Raw genomic sequence first — 17,256 nt, 5'->3', positions numbered from 1 at the left:
CCTCTGGTACTCCGCTAGGGATGGCAGACGCTGCTTCAAGAGACCGCTGGGGCTGATGGTGATGCAGCAGAGTTGTTACAGCTCTCCACAGGTAGAGCTTAGTCCCACAGGGCATTTATATTGCTAAAGATGGTGATGATGGATATAGTGCAGGGTGAATGGCACAGTAAATAACTCCGAGGACACAGCAGGTTGCAGTTTCCACACTTTTACTCACGGTTTGAAGTGCAGGTCAGGGCACTAGTTACAGATGACAATGGAGGTCTGGGGAGCCTGGAAGAAACTTAGGATTCACTCAGCCAGATAGGTTTTGAGGCCTCCTTGCTGTCCTCTGATGTCCTTGCTGCCTAAAGCCATGCTCAGTCCGCTGTTCCATATTGTTCTGAAGTAATTGCCCGTATGGCAGGCAACTTGAGCCAATTGCAGGTGTCGCTCCTTTATGGCGGCTCCAGGCTCTGGTCTGCTGCTGTACCTTCGGCTTCGGGTGTCTGCTGGGCCAGGAGACCTGCAATCCCCTACCCTCCTGATTTAGCTCCTGGGACTATTGTACCCCTCAGCCACGAACTCCGGCTTCTAGCGCTGTACTCTGGGGTGAGCTTGGTCACAGCTCCACGCCCCAGGTTCTCTTTTACTTCTCTCCTCTGTTCACTCAGACTCTGTCTCTCTCTGTTCCAGACACTGACCGACTCCTCCTCCAGGCCATTCTAAGACTTGTGGGGCAGTGCCTGCCCCTACAGCCACCAGAGTCACCCAGTGCCCAGTCAGCAAGATGTAATGCCCTTGGCCATGCTTACTCGTCCAAGTCTCTGTGGTGAAATGCACCCTGGCAGACAGATGTTGTCAAGCAATGTGTGATTTTGTCTGCAACATGCTGGTGTAGCGCAGGCACAGCTTTCTTAGAAAAGTAACGGCGACTGGGCAATTGGTACTGCATGACTGCGACGGCCATTAGAATTCAGAAACCGTCTGTATCTACCAGGCAGAAAGGCAGCATTTCTGTGGCCAACAGATTGGAGATGGTGGACTTCAACCTCTTCATTTTGTCATGCATAGGAGGAAACAACCTTTTACATGACCACAAATGTGGAACCGTGGGCTCTCAGTCAGTGTGACTGTAGCGGGTAAGGAACCCGAAGTTCTGCAGTTGAAGACCTGCATCTCAATAGTTGGCACGGTATCAGAGGAAGAGGAAAAAGCAGCAGATGTGATTGATGGGGCGGCTGATGGTTGTGGAGGTCCGCTGGTCTTGCATTTTTGCGCAGTGGGATTCTCATAGTAAAGCATGTTGATTGCGCATGTGAAGGTTCATACATGTAGAAGTCAAGTTATTGCAGTTTTTACCTCAACTAAATTTTTATTTTTTACAAAGTTGGCAGATTACGCGAATTAGCTAATCCAAAAAAGGCTCAGAGTCTGAGGGGCAAGTTCCTTAGTTGATGTAAAAAGACATAAATCCATGCGACACATTCATTCCTCCACTAAGACTGTCAAAGGTCGTCATCAGATTATATTCCCATACTCTTTTGTCTCTCTTAGATTTGAAGATTTCAAATCTAAGAGAGACAGAACAGTATGGGAATATAAACTGATGACGACCTTTGAGAGTCTTAGTAGAGGAATGAATGTGTCGCATGGATTTATGTCTTTTTACATCAACTAAGGAACTTGCCCCTCAGACTATGTGGGGTCATCACAACAGAACCAGACCCCAATCAGAGGACAATAAAACATTCCTTATCTAAGAACTGGTCCAATATTTATGGACATAACTGTTTATCACTCATGGTAATTCTGCTTCATGTCAACTGTCTTATCCATGTTTTGTTTTTTTTCTGTACTATGTTGTGCATAAATATGTGATTCTTCAGAATTTTGTTTAGTCTTTGCCTGATGAAGAGACCTGTGTAGTCTCGAAAGCTTACAATTTGTTACCATCTTTTCAGTTAGCCATTAAAAGGTATCAACCACTGAGGACTCTCAATTCTAAATATTTTTCTATCTACTGGCTAACACGGTACCAAGATATATCTCTCCTGTATCACCCTTGGGAGTCACACTCGTCTTCCTGCCCTGACAGCACAGTACGCATGAGCCTCCGATATTTGAATTTCATCAGGATCATCTACCCTCAGGGGTTAACATCTAATGACGAGGCTCAGGATGCTGTTGGGACCCTACTTCGTCCTGCCCCGCATTCAAGCTAATAAAAATGTGGGCATCGGTGCAGATTTCCTCCTCTTGTCTCTGTGATGCTTTTGAGTATACTTCTGATGACCATGGCATAGAATGTGTGAACAGCTCTTCAGACTCACGCATCTGTGATTCCGTACAGTCAGTTGTACGGTTGGATAGTTGGGACACGGGGGGGGGGGGGGGGGGGGGAAGCAAGGGGAATTTTGGTGCCACCTCTGTGGACTGTACTGGGTGTGATGTTGTGGTGGAGGAAGAGGAGAGGCCACTTGAAGCTGCGCTTGCCATCCACTCGAGCACATGCGCTTTCTGGGCATCATCGACAAGGTGTACCGCTGGGCGTCTACCAAAGAAAAGGTAGTGGAGTAGCCTGTCCAGTAACAGAAGTTGTCAGATGTCTTTGCACAGGATGTGACATTGTTGATTCACTAGTGCTTTCACAAACATTACCACTTACCCCACGTACACCTTGATGTCCAACCCTTCCACCACGGCCTCGCTTTTTAGCCAGACATGTTGCTCAGATATTGTGATAGGAGCACAGTATTTGCAACAACAAGAAATAGATTTTAAACTCTGCACCATCTCTGCAAACAGCAGAATTTTAGGAACAGTAAATTTCAAGGTGAAATATGGTGTGCTGTATCGCGTTAGTCACAGAAGAAAGAGTTGTTGGAGTGTGGATGAGGCCTGTATGACAAAGAAGATATGCTGTAAACAACTTGAAAGTCAGATGTCCCCTACGGTATGACACTAGGAACAGAAGAGTTTTTGGTGGCCTATGGATCAGACCTCTACAGCTTAGTTTCAACCCAACAAAATGACAAAGTGATACGGCGGGCTGTCACTTTTTGCAACTGAAAAACATTTTTTTTTTTTAATGTGCATTATGTCTGCAGACAGTTTCAGATCATCACGGCACTGAATGCCAAGGTGTGATACAGCAGGCTGCTTCACATTCATCTAGTGAAAAAATTTTTTAGAATGCTATACTCGTTCATGGGGCACAACAGAAGCAGTGCATAACACTTGTAGAACATGTGTCCTGTAAAAAAAAAAAAAAAATGCTGGAAGGTAAATTTAACAGCCACACTGGAGATTAGCTAGCTACACTGACTGATAGACAACCACCTAGCCAACCACCTAGCCAACTAGCTAAAATCTTGCTGATAACAGTGCCAGCGTCAGGAGCAGCCTCTCTACACTGTTACTGTGTCAAAATAGCGCTAAATCAAAATGCCTGCTATTTATATGGAGATAGACATGTGATTTTAGGAGCCAATGACAAGCTGTGGTGTTAAAACATTGTGAATGCTTCCTGTGCCCTTATTGGCTAGCCGCAATGTGCACACATGGGGGGGTGAAGTAGTTTACAAGAACGCCACGCATCTGAGCTCAGCAAATATATTCCCGCACTTTTTCTGAATGTTACAGATTTTATAAAATTTGGCTCATGCTTCCGATCACGAATCCGAATGTGCCATATTCGTGTCGAATTTATGTTTGGTGATCATTTTCCCAACAAATTCGCTCATCACCAATTACTATCAACTCACAGCTGTCTACTTAGCCTTTATTGATTTCTAAAAACAGGACCACCCCAAATAAAGGACATGGGATCCCCCTATTTTTACTAACCAGCAAAGGCTAAGCAGACAGCTGTGGGCTGATATTAATAGCCTGGGAAGGGGCCCGTGGATATTGGCCCCTTCCCAGACTAATAACCCTAGTTCTCAGCCACCACAGAAATGGCAGATTTGTTAGATGCACCAATTCTGGCACTTCGCCTCGGCTCTTCCCGCTTGCCCTGTTGCGTTGGCAAGTGAAGTAATGGTTTTGTAACAAAATAGATGCCTTGTTTCTGGGGCAGCTGAGGGCCGGTGTTGTTAGTCTGGAACGGGGCCAATATTCATGGCCCCTTCCCAGGCTATTAATATCAGCCAGCAGCTGTCTGCTTTGGCTTTGCTGGCTAATAAAAATAAGAGTTAACCCACGTGGTTTTTTTGGAGGCCCCCCTTTTTAATAACCAAGAAAGGCTAAGTAGACAGCCTTGAGTTGATATTAATAGCCTAAGAAGCTCCATGTTTATTACCCTCTTTCCCAGACTTAATATCAGCTCTCAGCTGGTTAATACAACTAAGGGGGCACCACCCCATTTTTTTCTTTTATTTATTAGCTAAATACATGTACAGTAAGTTATGCACACACTGCACTAATAATATATCTTAATGACATCTTTCTATAGAATTATTCTATTCTGACGGTTCATGCTGTGAGTTTACTGTACTCAGCTGATGAAGTGTCAAGTTTCCTATGAGATGGGTGTGTTTTCTTTTTTCTTTACACCCACTGACTTGAATTGGTGAGTCTCGCCAATGCGCAGCATGCTCCACTTTTTTTTTCCCTCAGTGTGATCCGAGATGAGAAAAAAAAATGCAGATTAATTCAAATCATTTAATGATATTGGTCAGAGTGCAATCCGAATTTTTATTTATTTATTTAATTTATTTTTAAATCTCATTGCACTTGTCCGATTTAAATGCAAAGGATTATGAGCCCAAAAGGAAAATAAAGTGTCTGAGGGAAGCCAAAATCATGTGTTGAAGAATAATAATTTTTCAAGTTGAGCCCGCTTCAACAAATGCTCCCTAAGGCTATGTCTCCACGTTCCGTACGGCCGACGGTATCGCCGCAGCGGCGAAGCCGCTCGGCGCTAAGCCCCGCCCCCTAAATGGGACGCGATCATGCCGGATGTGTTAACTCTTCACATCCGGGATGATCGCTCTCTCCCATAGGGCCCTGTGATATGCCTTGCGGGGGCGCTGCGTCCCCGCAAGGTGTACGGGCATGCTGCGATCTGAAAAGACGCGCAGCATGTCCGGAGTCGCAGGGCCGCCGCGTGCGGGTTTCCACGCATAGTGGAGACAGGATTTCATCAAATCCCCTCCACTATGCAGGAACATCTGGACGCTGCTTGTTTGACGCTGCAGCGCTGCGCAGCGTCAAACAAGCAGCGTTTCCTGAACGTGGAAACATACCCTTAGGCCATGCACGCATGTTGAGCATTTGTTGAATTTTTTTCAAGCCAAAACCAGGAGTGGGTATAAAAAATAAAAATTACTGAAGCGGTGACGTCTTTCTATTATGCTTTTCCGATTGTTCCACTCCTGGTTTTCCCTGACAAATACTGAATGTGTGAATGTGAGCTTATGTGGCAGATTTTCAGTCTTATTATTGAGCTAAAAGGTGGAAGAGTATGCAACAGAAAGGATAAATATAAGATTATGTTCACAAAGTGCAATTTTTCTTTTTCACGCAATTTTCCAAAACTAATGTAAATCCAATTTTTTAATACAATATTAGATGTGCAAAGAAAAGCTAGATGTAAACATAATTTTAGCCTTCTTTTAATGTTTCACCATTGTTTCCCAAAGTCTAGTTCTACTTTTGATTAAAAAAAATTTATCTCGCTGAAAAGCTGCCACAAAAATCATGTTTTATTGGTGCGCAACACCAACATAACGTACAGCTTCTAAATGGCCATTAATGCAGCATATGAAAGGATAAAAAAAATGTCTGCAGAAATACAACCAGTTATGAATGCATATAATAACTGTGTACATTAAGAACTTGGGCTATATCTATGTGTCCTGTTTTTTCATAGAAGTTCTGTTATTTTGTTTGTAACATCTACCACTAGAGGGTGCAATAGACCACAGCAAGTTAATAAGACTACTAATTCTCAGTTTTAAGGCTCACTCGTACAGTTGTCAATTCTCATCTGAGAGAATCGCGATGATTATGCTAATGTCACTGGGATCAAATTGTGTCAGAGTTTGATTTGACAGTCACGTTCGTGTGAGAGAATCCCAGTACAGGTGTGCAGAAGGAGAACTTAATTTCTTCTTCTTCTCCCTTCTCTGAGTCCGTGATAATCCGAGCGCAGTCCAATGTGTTACATGCACCCATAGACTTATATGGGTGTGCGTGATGCAATTATTTGATGCACTCACAGCATGCTGCTATTGTTTTCTCATGTCAAATCAGCATGAGGGGGAAAAAAAAAAAAAAGCTAGTCAGCACTGTTCCAGCTTTGCTCTGCCCTCAACAGGACAGAGAAATACGCCTGCGCAGGAGCGCGGTGCCGGGGAACCTGTGTGGATGATGCAGGGGACGCGTCACCCACATGAAGCAAGCAAGAGGGCAGCATCCCAAGAAAAGCGATGCCCATCGGACCAGATAACCCCGCAGATGAGTATAAAACGTAGTCACGTATTTAAAGTATTTTCAGTTCTTACAGATCAGTCTGGGGGCTTATCTACAGCATTATAGAATGTTGTGTATGAGCCATGAAAGGTGATGGCCATATCTTATATCGGCCAAAACTGATGAAAGGTTCCTTTTAAAGCTAAAATAGTTTTATTTATTGGTGTGAAAAATTGCATTTTTTTTTAATACAGATTGTGATAGGCCAATAATTTTTTTTTCATAAAAAATAAAGAAATGCATTTTTGATACTAAAAATAATAATAATAATCTTTATTTTTATATAGCGCTAACATATTCCGCAGCGCTTTACAGTTTGCACACATTATCGTCGCTGTCCCCATTGGGGCTCACAATCTAGATTCCCTTATCAGTATGTCTTTGGAACGTGGGAGGAAACCTATGCAAACACGGAGAGAACATACAAACTCTTTGCAGATGTTGTCCTTAGTGGAGCTTGAACCCAGGACTCCAGTGCTGCAAGGCTGCTGTGCTATCCACTGCGCCACATCACACAGAGATAGTAATGAATATGCACAAAGGTTATATTTTATTGTGCCATGTGGAAATATACATAATTGAATAGAGTCAAGAAATTAGCACAGAAACAGGCAAGGAACCCAGGTAGCAGCAAATAGAAATAAGCTTGTGACTCCCCAGGGTCCTGGTTGTCACAGTAGCATTGCTTTCCTCACGGGGAGAGTGATGTTTCGTTTGGAAGCGATGAAGGATATCTTTTATCAGGTAACCACAATGCATACAACATGTTCACACTCCAGGCCAGAAGGGGGAGCTCTAAACCTGTTTAAGGTGAACTCCCCTATAACTACATGCTGATCTGGAGGCAAAGGGTTTAGAAAGTGAGAGACACAGAAGAGAGCAGACCGACAGAGTGTCAGAAGGGGCCGTGTAGTCTGAAGCACTACAGCTCCTGGAAAGAGACATACAGAAAGCTGAACATTCAGTGAGTGTGCAGGAGAGCAAAGCACAGGAGAGTGACATCAGGGGAGACCAGCTGCAAATGAACTATCTCCTTCTGATGCACAGATAACCGGTAGCTGGAACACCGAGGGCTGTAAGGGACTTCACGACATCAGAGACCGGCAGGACAGCTGAACTGCAAGTTAGCCGTCTGCCACACATACCTGAGACACAGTAACACTTAAACCTAGTGCATGCTAGAGTCCCTATAAACAGGCTCGAGTTACCTGTCATGCAGGTATTGTCCTATCCTATATAGGGGACAGAGAGAGCATCTGTGAGAACCTTATCTGAAGCCATAGGCAGTAAGGGACTACAACACCACCGTGCTAGAGGAAGGCTTCTAACTCCATCTGGTAAAGGGGACTCTGGATTCGCTTCCAAGCCGGCCGGACCCTGCCTGCCCTGTGATCTGCTGCTCTGGACTGTGGCTGCTGAAGTCTTCAATAAATAAGGTGAAGAGACTGCAAACCTGTGTCCTCGTTCTTCACTGCACTCCTCACCATCTTCCATCTACACACCGGGAGCCCTGGGGATATACTTCACCTGTTGGAAAGTTATACCATCTAGCTGCCATAACATCACCCCAGCGGACCCCTTAAAGCAGTGTCGGTCCCCACTGACTGAATACCACAGGTGGCGTCATGAACATAAACTTTATTCCCTTTAAAGACCTTTCCCGTTTACATGGGCGCCAAGGGCAACGGACCAGGTCCCCACCGTGACATCCCCCTGTGAACGCAGGACCCGGTACCGAGTACCCCACGGCCCTGGCGGGTGACTCATACTGATATTTTTATATTTGCTCCATTTCTATGTCACAGTTTCTAGAGTGGAGCCACTGGATCGCAGGGCCGACTGATCCAGGCGAGCAGACCAGATGATATCACCCCCTGTACAGAGAGCGTTAGGAGCAGGCCCGGGAGGCGAAGGTATACCGCAATAGCTAGTACCAGGGACCAGTTCGTAGGAGACAGAGAAACCAAGACGGCGCAGACTGTGCTCTGGAAAACGCAAAGGGGTACAGAGAAAAGCAGTGCGCACTGGGTAGTGTGTGGGAGAGCATGGGCGGAGCAGAGCGCGCACCGGGGAGTGTGCAGGAAACCAGAGCAGAGCGCGCACCGGGGAATATGTGGGAGACCAGGGCAGAGCAGAGCACGCACCGGGGGATGTGCGGGAGACCAGAGCAGAGCACGCACCGGGGGATGTGCGGGAGACCAGGGCAGAGCAGAGCACGCACCGGGGATGTGCGGGAGACCAGGGCAGAGCAGAGCACGCACCGGGGAATGTGCGGGAGACCAGAGCAGAGCAGAGCGTGCACCGGGGAATATGCAGGACAAAAGGGCAGAGCAGGAAGCGGGGGGAGACCGGGACAAAGAGTCTGCACTCTAAGGAGAGCACCGGGACACACCAGTACAGAGCATGCACCATAGTGAATCACCAAGTGCCAATGTGAGGGAGAGAGCACCAGAAATCCTGATGCCAGACATAGAGGAGGAGAAGGGCACTTCCGGGTCAAGACACCTGGAAACAGAACAAAGGAATCCAGCTAACGCACACCCGCAGCCTAAGGATACACACGGCGCAGGCGCGGATGCCCCGGGAGGTACGCAAGCCCGGGAACAACCGGCGAGACCCCCATACCACCAGCACAGGAGGACCAAGGGGCAGCGGCAGGATGGCCGGCTGGGGCGGTAACATTGTGGTTTCAAAGCTGCATACAAACCACCAACCAAATCTCTGCAAATTAAAGGTAAGGTACCGCGTTTGTAGATCATTAATAAATCACTGTAATGTAGCATAACATGCTGCTATAACCAAGTTTTAAATGCATGTGAAACAGATTTTGTGTGTTATATGTGTTTAAAGAAGGAACTGGGGGCTGACATCTTGGTTTCACAGCAGTTCACGACACTAACAGTGTCATTTTACGGCACCCCATGGACATAGGGCCAGCGCCGGTCTATTATCTCCTATCTATAACATAGATAGCCCACAGCGCTGGGGGTGCTATCCGTGTGGCTCATGCTTAGCATGTAAGAACATTATACGAGCCACCAGTTTTACACCAGCAAATGGAGGTAGGGACTACCGGATCACATGCTACATATCATGTAGCACCACATTTGTGGTATATTATGCCGTATGTACATGCAACCTTATCTACATAGGTCTCACTTCACGTGAGCTACGGATTAGAGTCAGGGAACATGTCAGGGACATCAGAGCAGCGAAGGATGTGACTGATGTTCTTACTCTCAAAACTATCCCGCGGCACTTCAAGTTACACCACAACTGTGATCCACGGGCACTCCAGGTCCGTGGTATCGACAGGGTTCACTTGGGCATTAGGGGTGGTGACCCTAAAAAAATTCTAGCCCAAATGGAGTGCCGCTGGATAGTTACCCTTGGGACAATGTCACCCCAGGGGCTGAATGAAAAGCTTTCTTTCGTACCTTTTTTGTGAAATCCATTCCCCTTTGGGATGTTGGCATCTCAGGTTTTAATGTAATAGTTCTCTCTTGCACCTCTTCTGTGTGTCTCATTCCCTCTGGGGAAGCCACCCCACTTTTCTTACATGCATGTGGTTTCTTCTCTCTTTTTTGTCCACGAGGACCCTGTGATTGCGCAGGGTCGTCTTGTAGTACCTTGAGCAATACTCTCATGAGTCCTGTCTCCCTTGTTTTTATTGTGTTGTTTTGTTTTTAACCTTGTTTCTTTAATCTGTTTATGTTTAGTAATGATTGTTGGAATTTTGTCGCCACGGGCTATCTATGGAGAGGACTTTTTGCCATGATGTCGGCTACAGCGCGATAATGCCCAAGGAGAGTGGAGGAGAGAAGATCTAACTGAAATATCACTCATGCTGCACTTTGTGTTTAATGCATTAATACCCTTTCTCTCTGTGCCTATGTACATTTGCTCTATTGTTTGGGCGCATTAGGTGGGATTTTCATTACACAGGAACATTCAATATATGCGCATATCATACTTGCCCATAGTTTCGCCAGTAAACAAAATGGCGACCGCGGTGCGCGCATGCACGGTGGCCTCGGACTCAGCTTGTGTCCCTGACGGCATCCCAGTGGGTCAGGAGTCAGTCACTGACGTCAAGGGAGGCGTTTTCCTCCCAGACTCCCTCCGGTACCCGGATGGCCGGATGTGACACGTTTGCGGCCCGAACTCCGCCCACCATGCGCTCCAGTGAGCGGCGCTGATTATGATCAGCTGGCACAGGCATTTATAAGTCCCTCTCATAGCGACAACACACACAGGCCTCCCGAGGAAGCTAGATACAGCGAAACGTACGTCGGGGCTACACGGATCCAGCTGACACCGCACCCACATGGGTAAGCACTTGTAGCAGCGTCCATACTATATATTCTTCTTGCACTTTATTATGTCCTTTGAATATTAGGATCTTGGACTCTGTACGGGCACTGCTGCACCTCTTACTTTTTTGAGATTTTTTGGCTACACAGCTAACATTTGCTGTCTGTAATATGTACATTTTTAGGGGGCTCATATACACCAGTTACTTCATAGGTGTTATGTAGTGCTGCCATTTGGCAATTTTTGGGGTGCCACTGGCTCCGTTTCTTTGTGTCATCACCATCTCCGGTCATTTTATACCAGTTATATGTCTTTTTTGTATGCATTTTAAATTTAATAAAGTAAATTTTTGATAATAGTATTTGTTGTAATCTTTCATTATTCAGGGGTATTACACTCCAGTTCTCTATAGGTTTCTAAATATTATGGGAGTTGCCCTGTTGTCCACAATTATATTTGGCACCTCCACCCTGGGTGGGTGGCAGTAGGTGTCACCAAGTATGTCGGTATCTGTTCAAACTATCTATAACATTGTAGCTGCATTAGCAGAGAGCTGGGCACGCCTCTGTGGGCTGCACAACTCACTGCTGTAGGTGTGACTAGCAGCCATTTTATTATAGCCCAGTGCTCTCTGCTGAGCTCCACTTACTCTCTATCACAGGAGCTCCATTCACTCCATTAAGCTGCATTCCCAGCCTGCAGAGAGAGGTGACACCTGACACCTGTCTCTGCCATACAATGTATCTCTCCCCTCCCTCCACAATGCCTGGCCATTCACTGCAGACCTGGAGCTCCTTCTTATCTTACTGAGGGATGAGTCACAGACAGCTCTGCACAGACAATGCTGCTCCATACACACCACATAAACTAACTGGGCTTCTGATGCAGTAACTGCTGGTGATAGCAGATCACAGGTCAGTCACACACAAAATGGCTCTGCCCTGTGATGCTGCTCTTCATTCTGCCCCAGGGATAATAGACCACCCAAAAGGGGAGGGAAATGCTGATGTCAGCAGTTACTGCCCAGATTTTCCAGCTAACAGTAAAGCTGGTAAGTCCCACTATAGCTGCTTGAGGTCTAAAACGGAAAATGCTCCCCCTAGTGGTCAATATATATATTTGTAAGAAAATATATAATATTTTTCATATAGAAATGTTTGCAAACAGTGCATTAATACATTTTATTTACTATTTTAAGCTTAATTTCACAAAAAAACAAACTACAAGAAAACTGGTGGCACCTTCCCTTTAATATTTAATTGCAGCAGATGACTGGCTTCTGTCAAAATCTCTGGAAATACTCTGCCTTGTGTATATTACCTTTATAGTATAGTAGTCACACATCAGATTTCTTTCAGAAATGTGTGCAATTACCCCATTCATCCAAATGGACATCACAAAAATCCATGTGCATGTAATCCCAATCAGATGCACGGAACAGATTTTCAGATGCAAAAATAACTGCAACAAATCCATTGTGTGAATGTACCAGCTCTATTGTCCCTTTTACAATATGCAGTAATAACCCTCTTTAGCTGTTGGGCCGGCCCTATAGCAACTTCTGTGCTGCTACCCTGGTAGTAACACCTATAGGGCTAGGCTTTTTAGACATCATTGGGCGCCTTCATACATGATTTTTTTGGATGCGTACACAGATGCTTTTTTTTATTATTGGAAGCACTTTTTTTTTTGCAAACATTGCAAATTTGTAGGGATTTCATAAATTAAAAAAAAAATTATATATATATACAGTTAGGTCCATATATATTTGGACAGAGACAACATTTTTCTAGTTTTGGTTATAGACAATACCACAATGAATTTTAAACAAAACAATTCAGATGCAGTTGAAGTTCAGACTTTCAGCTTTCATTTGAGGGTATCCACATTAAAATCGGATGAAGGGTTTAAGAGTTTCAGCTCCTTAACATGTGCCACCCTGTTTTTAAAAGGACCAAAAGTAATTGGACAGATTCAATAATTTTAAATAAAATGTTCATTTTTAGTACTTGGTTGAAAACCCTTGGCTGGCAATGACTGCCTGAAGTCTTGAACTCATGGACATCACCAGACGTTGTGTTTCCTCCTTTTTGATGCTCTGTCAGGCCTTCACTGCGGTGGTTTTCAGTTGCTGTTTGTTTGTGGGCCTTTCTGTCTGAAGTTTAGTCTTTAACAAGTGAAATGCATGCTCAATTTGGTTGAGATCAGGTGACTGACTTGGCCATTCAAGAATATTCCACTTCTTTGATTTAATAAACTCCTGGGTTGCTTTGGCTTTATGTTTTGGGTCATTGTCCATCTGTAGTATGAAACGACGACCAATCAGTTTGGCTGCATTTGGCTGGATCTGAGCACACAGTATGGCTCTGAATACCTCAGAATTCATTTGGCTGCTTCTGTCCTGTGTCACATCATCAATAAACACTAGTGACCCAGTGCCACTGGCAGCCATGCATGCCCAAGCCATCACACTGCCTCCGCCGTGTTTTACAGATGATGTGGTATGCTTTGGATCATGAGCTGTACCACGCCTTTGCCATACATTTCTCTTTCCATCATTCTGGTAGAGGTTGATCATGGTTTCATCTGTCCAAAGAATGTTCTTCCAGAACTGTGCTGGCTTTTTTAGATGTTTTATAGCAAAGTCCAGTCTAGCCTTTTTATTCTTGATGCTTATGAGTGGCTTGCACCGTGCAGTGAATCCTCTGTATTTACTTTCATGCAGTCTTCTCTTTATGGTAGATTTGGATATTGATACGCCGACCTCCTGGAGAGTGTTGATCACTTGGTTGGCTGTTGTGAAGGGGTTTCTCTTCACCATGGAGATTATTCTTCTATCCTCCACCACTGTTGTCTTCCGTGGACGCCCAGGTCTTTTTGCATTGATGAGTTCACCAGTGCATTCTTTCTTTCTCAGGATGTACCAAACTGTAGATTTTGCCACTCCTAATATTGTAGCAATTTCTCGGCTTGTTTTTTTCTGTTTTCGCAGCTTAAGGATGGTTTGCTTCACCTGCATGGAGAGCTCCTTTGACCGCATGTTTACTTCACAGCAAAACCTTCCAAATGCAAGCACCACATCTCAAATCAACTCCAGGCCTTTTATCTGCTTAATTGAGAATGACATAACGAAGGGATTGCCCACACCTGTTCATGAAATAGCCTTGGAGTCAATTGTCCAATTACTTTTGGTCCCTTTAAAAACAGGGTCGCACATGTTAAGGAGCTGAAACTCCTAAACCCTTCATCCAGTTTTAATGTGGGTACCCTCAAATGAAAGCTGAAAGTCTGAACTTCAACTGCATCTGAATTGTTTTGTTTAAAATTCATTGTGGTAATGTCTATAACCAAAATTAGAAAAATGTTGTCTCTGTCCAAATATATATGGACCTAACTGTATATGTATGTATATATATATATATATATATATATATATATATATATATATATATATATATATATATATACACACATTCTGCACCTATTTAAATAAAGTTACTTGCATTTTGTCATTGCGTTTTTATAACTGGGTTTGTCATGCTTTAAATGAACTGCTTTTCTGATACTTACCGTTTTTTTTGTGTCAATAAAACTTTTGGTGTTTCCATCATGGAAACACATGTGCGTTTTTTTACCCTCTTTTTTTCCCCTCTCTCGCATACACTCAAAATAAATGGCCCTACTTTGGATTTATAACGTGCACCGCAGGTCAGTTTATGCTGATTTTAATATAAAGCACAGTGGACGTAAGATTTCTATAAATCCCATCCACTTTACTGGAGCAGTAAGACGTCTGGGATTTTGACGCATCAAAAATATGCAACTTCAAAAGCTCATAGCGGGAACATACTTCACATGCACACATATCCAGGGTATTTGGGGCACACATTTCTGCATCTCTTGGCAGAAGAAAAAAAAACAGTTTTTGGTGCAAATGTTTCTCTACTCGTTATTAGGAGTGAAATCTGCAGGAAAAACTGAAATAATTGAAATGCTACAGATTTAAATCTTCAAGCACTTTGTTGGCATCAGGAAGCCCTTCAAGTTTTATGACAAATTTGAGAAGAAAAAAAAAAAAGAGGGGGGTAGATCTGCAACTTGTGCACAGGCCCTTACAGGTCAGTTTTTTTTCCCCCCTTTGTGACTTTTTCCCTATGGTATTTGTTGTCAGACCTTACATTTTACTATAGAAACCATCTAAAAATTTGGTCTTGCTGTCACATAAAAAAGAAAAAAATGCTTTAAAAAAAAAAAAAAAAGGTACCGTAGTTAAACAGGATTTAAAATTTCCTTGCTATTCTTAAGAGTTAGCAGAACTTTTTATCAGTGTTTAATAAGTGTTATTACTTCTATGGTTTCAGATCCAAAGTCAAATACAAGTTTAACTACATGCCATGTATTACACTTTTTACAACTGACTGTGATAAAAAAATTTCAATTGTTTACTTTGTAAGATCTTTTCTATAGTATCAGATCCGTAAGGATTTTGGAAAGCGTAGGAAGGGTTGCTGCTGTAGGAGAATAGCACATGCCATACAACGGAGACGCTTAGGCCATGTGCACACGCTGCGGATTCCATTGCGGAATTTTCCGCAGCGGATTTGATTAAATTCGCAGTGCAAAAAGTACTGCGGATTTATCGCGTTTTTTTGTGCGGTTTCCACTGCGGTTTTAGACACCTGCGGTTTGTTAACATGGAGCAGGTGCCAAACCGCTGCGGATTCCGCACAAAGAATTGACATGCTGCGGAAAATAAACCGCAGCGTTTCCGTGCATTTTTTTCCGCAGCATGTGCACAGCGGTTTTTGTTTTCCATAGTTTAACATTGTACTGTACACCGCATGGAAAACTGCTGCGGATCCGCAGCGTCAAAAACGCAGCAAAAACCGTACCGTGCGCACATAGCCTTAATGCGAGCACCAGTAAACACTAAGGGTATGTGCACACATTGCAGCTTTCCTGCGGATCAAAAGCGTTTTTTTCCGTGCAGAAACGCTAAAGATCCGCAAGTGATTTACAGTACAATGTAAATCAATGGTAAAAAAAAAAAAAAATGCTGTGCTAACAGTGCGGAAAATTCCGTGCGGAAACGCTGCGGATTAAAAGAAGTAGCATGTCACTTCTTTTTTGCGGATCTGCAGCATTTTTGTACCCATTTCATTAGAAATCCGCAGGGGTAAAAAACGCAAGAAATACGCAACAAATCCGCACCTGCGTTTTCTGCCAAGAGATGCAGAATCCACACCAGAAATTCCTAAGCCTAATCCGCAACGTGTGCACATAGCCTATGCATGATAATAATCCTATAAACATGCCTCAAAGTTACAAATATTTGTATATTTCAAAATCGATTAGGAACCAGTTTACATTTTAAGAAAATATCATAGCTGCGAAAACCCCATGACTGTGACTTTTATACCAACTAGTATCAATAGATCAATCAGCTGCAGAAAGCTAAATCTTACCTCTGTGTCTTACCCTTCAGTCTGAGAAAATGCTAATTAGAAACACCCTTGATGAATGAGGAGGGCTGGGCCTGCGATGATGGAGGTCACCACTTCATATAGGACATGTGGGCTGTGGCATGCCAATAAAATGCATCATTAGGGTCTGCACACAGCATTTTCTAAATAACGGCGAAGTCAATGAATTTTTCACACAGAAGACACTTCAGGAAATGGTGTTTTTTTTTTTCTTAAGGCTCGCTCACACTTGGGATGAAATCGCACAAGTGCAATCGGACAAAAAAAATAGCAGGGATTGTATGGCTTCCCACAGGTAAAGCTGGGTCCCCAGGGCTCCCGGTGTGCTAAATAAGGCTACTTTCACACTAGCGTTAACTGCAATACGTCGCAAATGCGTCGTTTTGCCGAAAATACGCATCCAGCAAAAGTTCTTGCTGGATACGTTTTTTCGTCATAGACTAACATTAGCGACGCATTTGCGACGCATTGCCAAACGTCGCGTCCGTTTTGCGACGCTTGGGCGTGTGGTAGCGGACCGTCGGGAGAAAAAAACGTTACATGTAACGTTTTTTGCTCCCGACGGTCCGCTTTTTCCGACCGCGCATGTGCGGCCGGAACTCCGCCCCCACCTCCCCGTACTTCCCCGCACCTCACAATGGGGCAGCGGATGCGTGGGAAAAATGCATCCGCTGCCCCCGTTGTGCGGCGGAGACCACGCTAGCGTCGGGAACCTCGGCCCGACGCACAGCGACGGGTTGTTCCCAACGCTAGTGTGAAAGTAGCCTAAGGGTTGTGTAGAAAGAAATAAAGAACACAGGGTTGCAGTCTCTTTTGTTGTGAATTCCGTTCTCGGGCTCCCTCCTGTGGTCATGAATGGTACTGTGGTGAGTTCTGTCCTTGGACACCCTCTGGTGGCTTTGACTGGAACTGCTGGTCCTTGAGGTTGGCTTTCTCAGCTGCCCTCGTTTAGGGCTGTCCCACACGTCCAGATAATTCCGGTACCGGAGTTATCCGTGTCCGT

The 17,256-nt window shown here is 44.4% G+C and overlaps 1 long non-coding RNA gene across 1 annotated transcript in view; it reads right to left on the bottom strand.

The window, feature by feature from the left end:
• LOC143785745 (uncharacterized) overlaps positions 1–16,320 on the bottom strand; it is a 59,989-nt gene extending 43,669 nt beyond the window's left edge. Inside the window, exon 1 of the long non-coding RNA XR_013218073.1 lies at positions 16,236–16,320. This is a non-coding gene — a long non-coding RNA (uncharacterized LOC143785745). The remainder of the gene's footprint in view (positions 1–16,235) is intronic.
• Positions 16,321–17,256: the final 936 nt, after the last annotated feature.

This window comes from Ranitomeya variabilis, chromosome 7 (assembly GCF_051348905.1).
Source record: "Ranitomeya variabilis isolate aRanVar5 chromosome 7, aRanVar5.hap1, whole genome shotgun sequence".
NCBI lineage: Eukaryota > Metazoa > Chordata > Amphibia > Anura > Dendrobatidae > Ranitomeya > Ranitomeya variabilis.
Note: the sequence above shows the minus strand (reverse complement) of the source record. Positions and strands in the feature narration are given on the sequence as shown.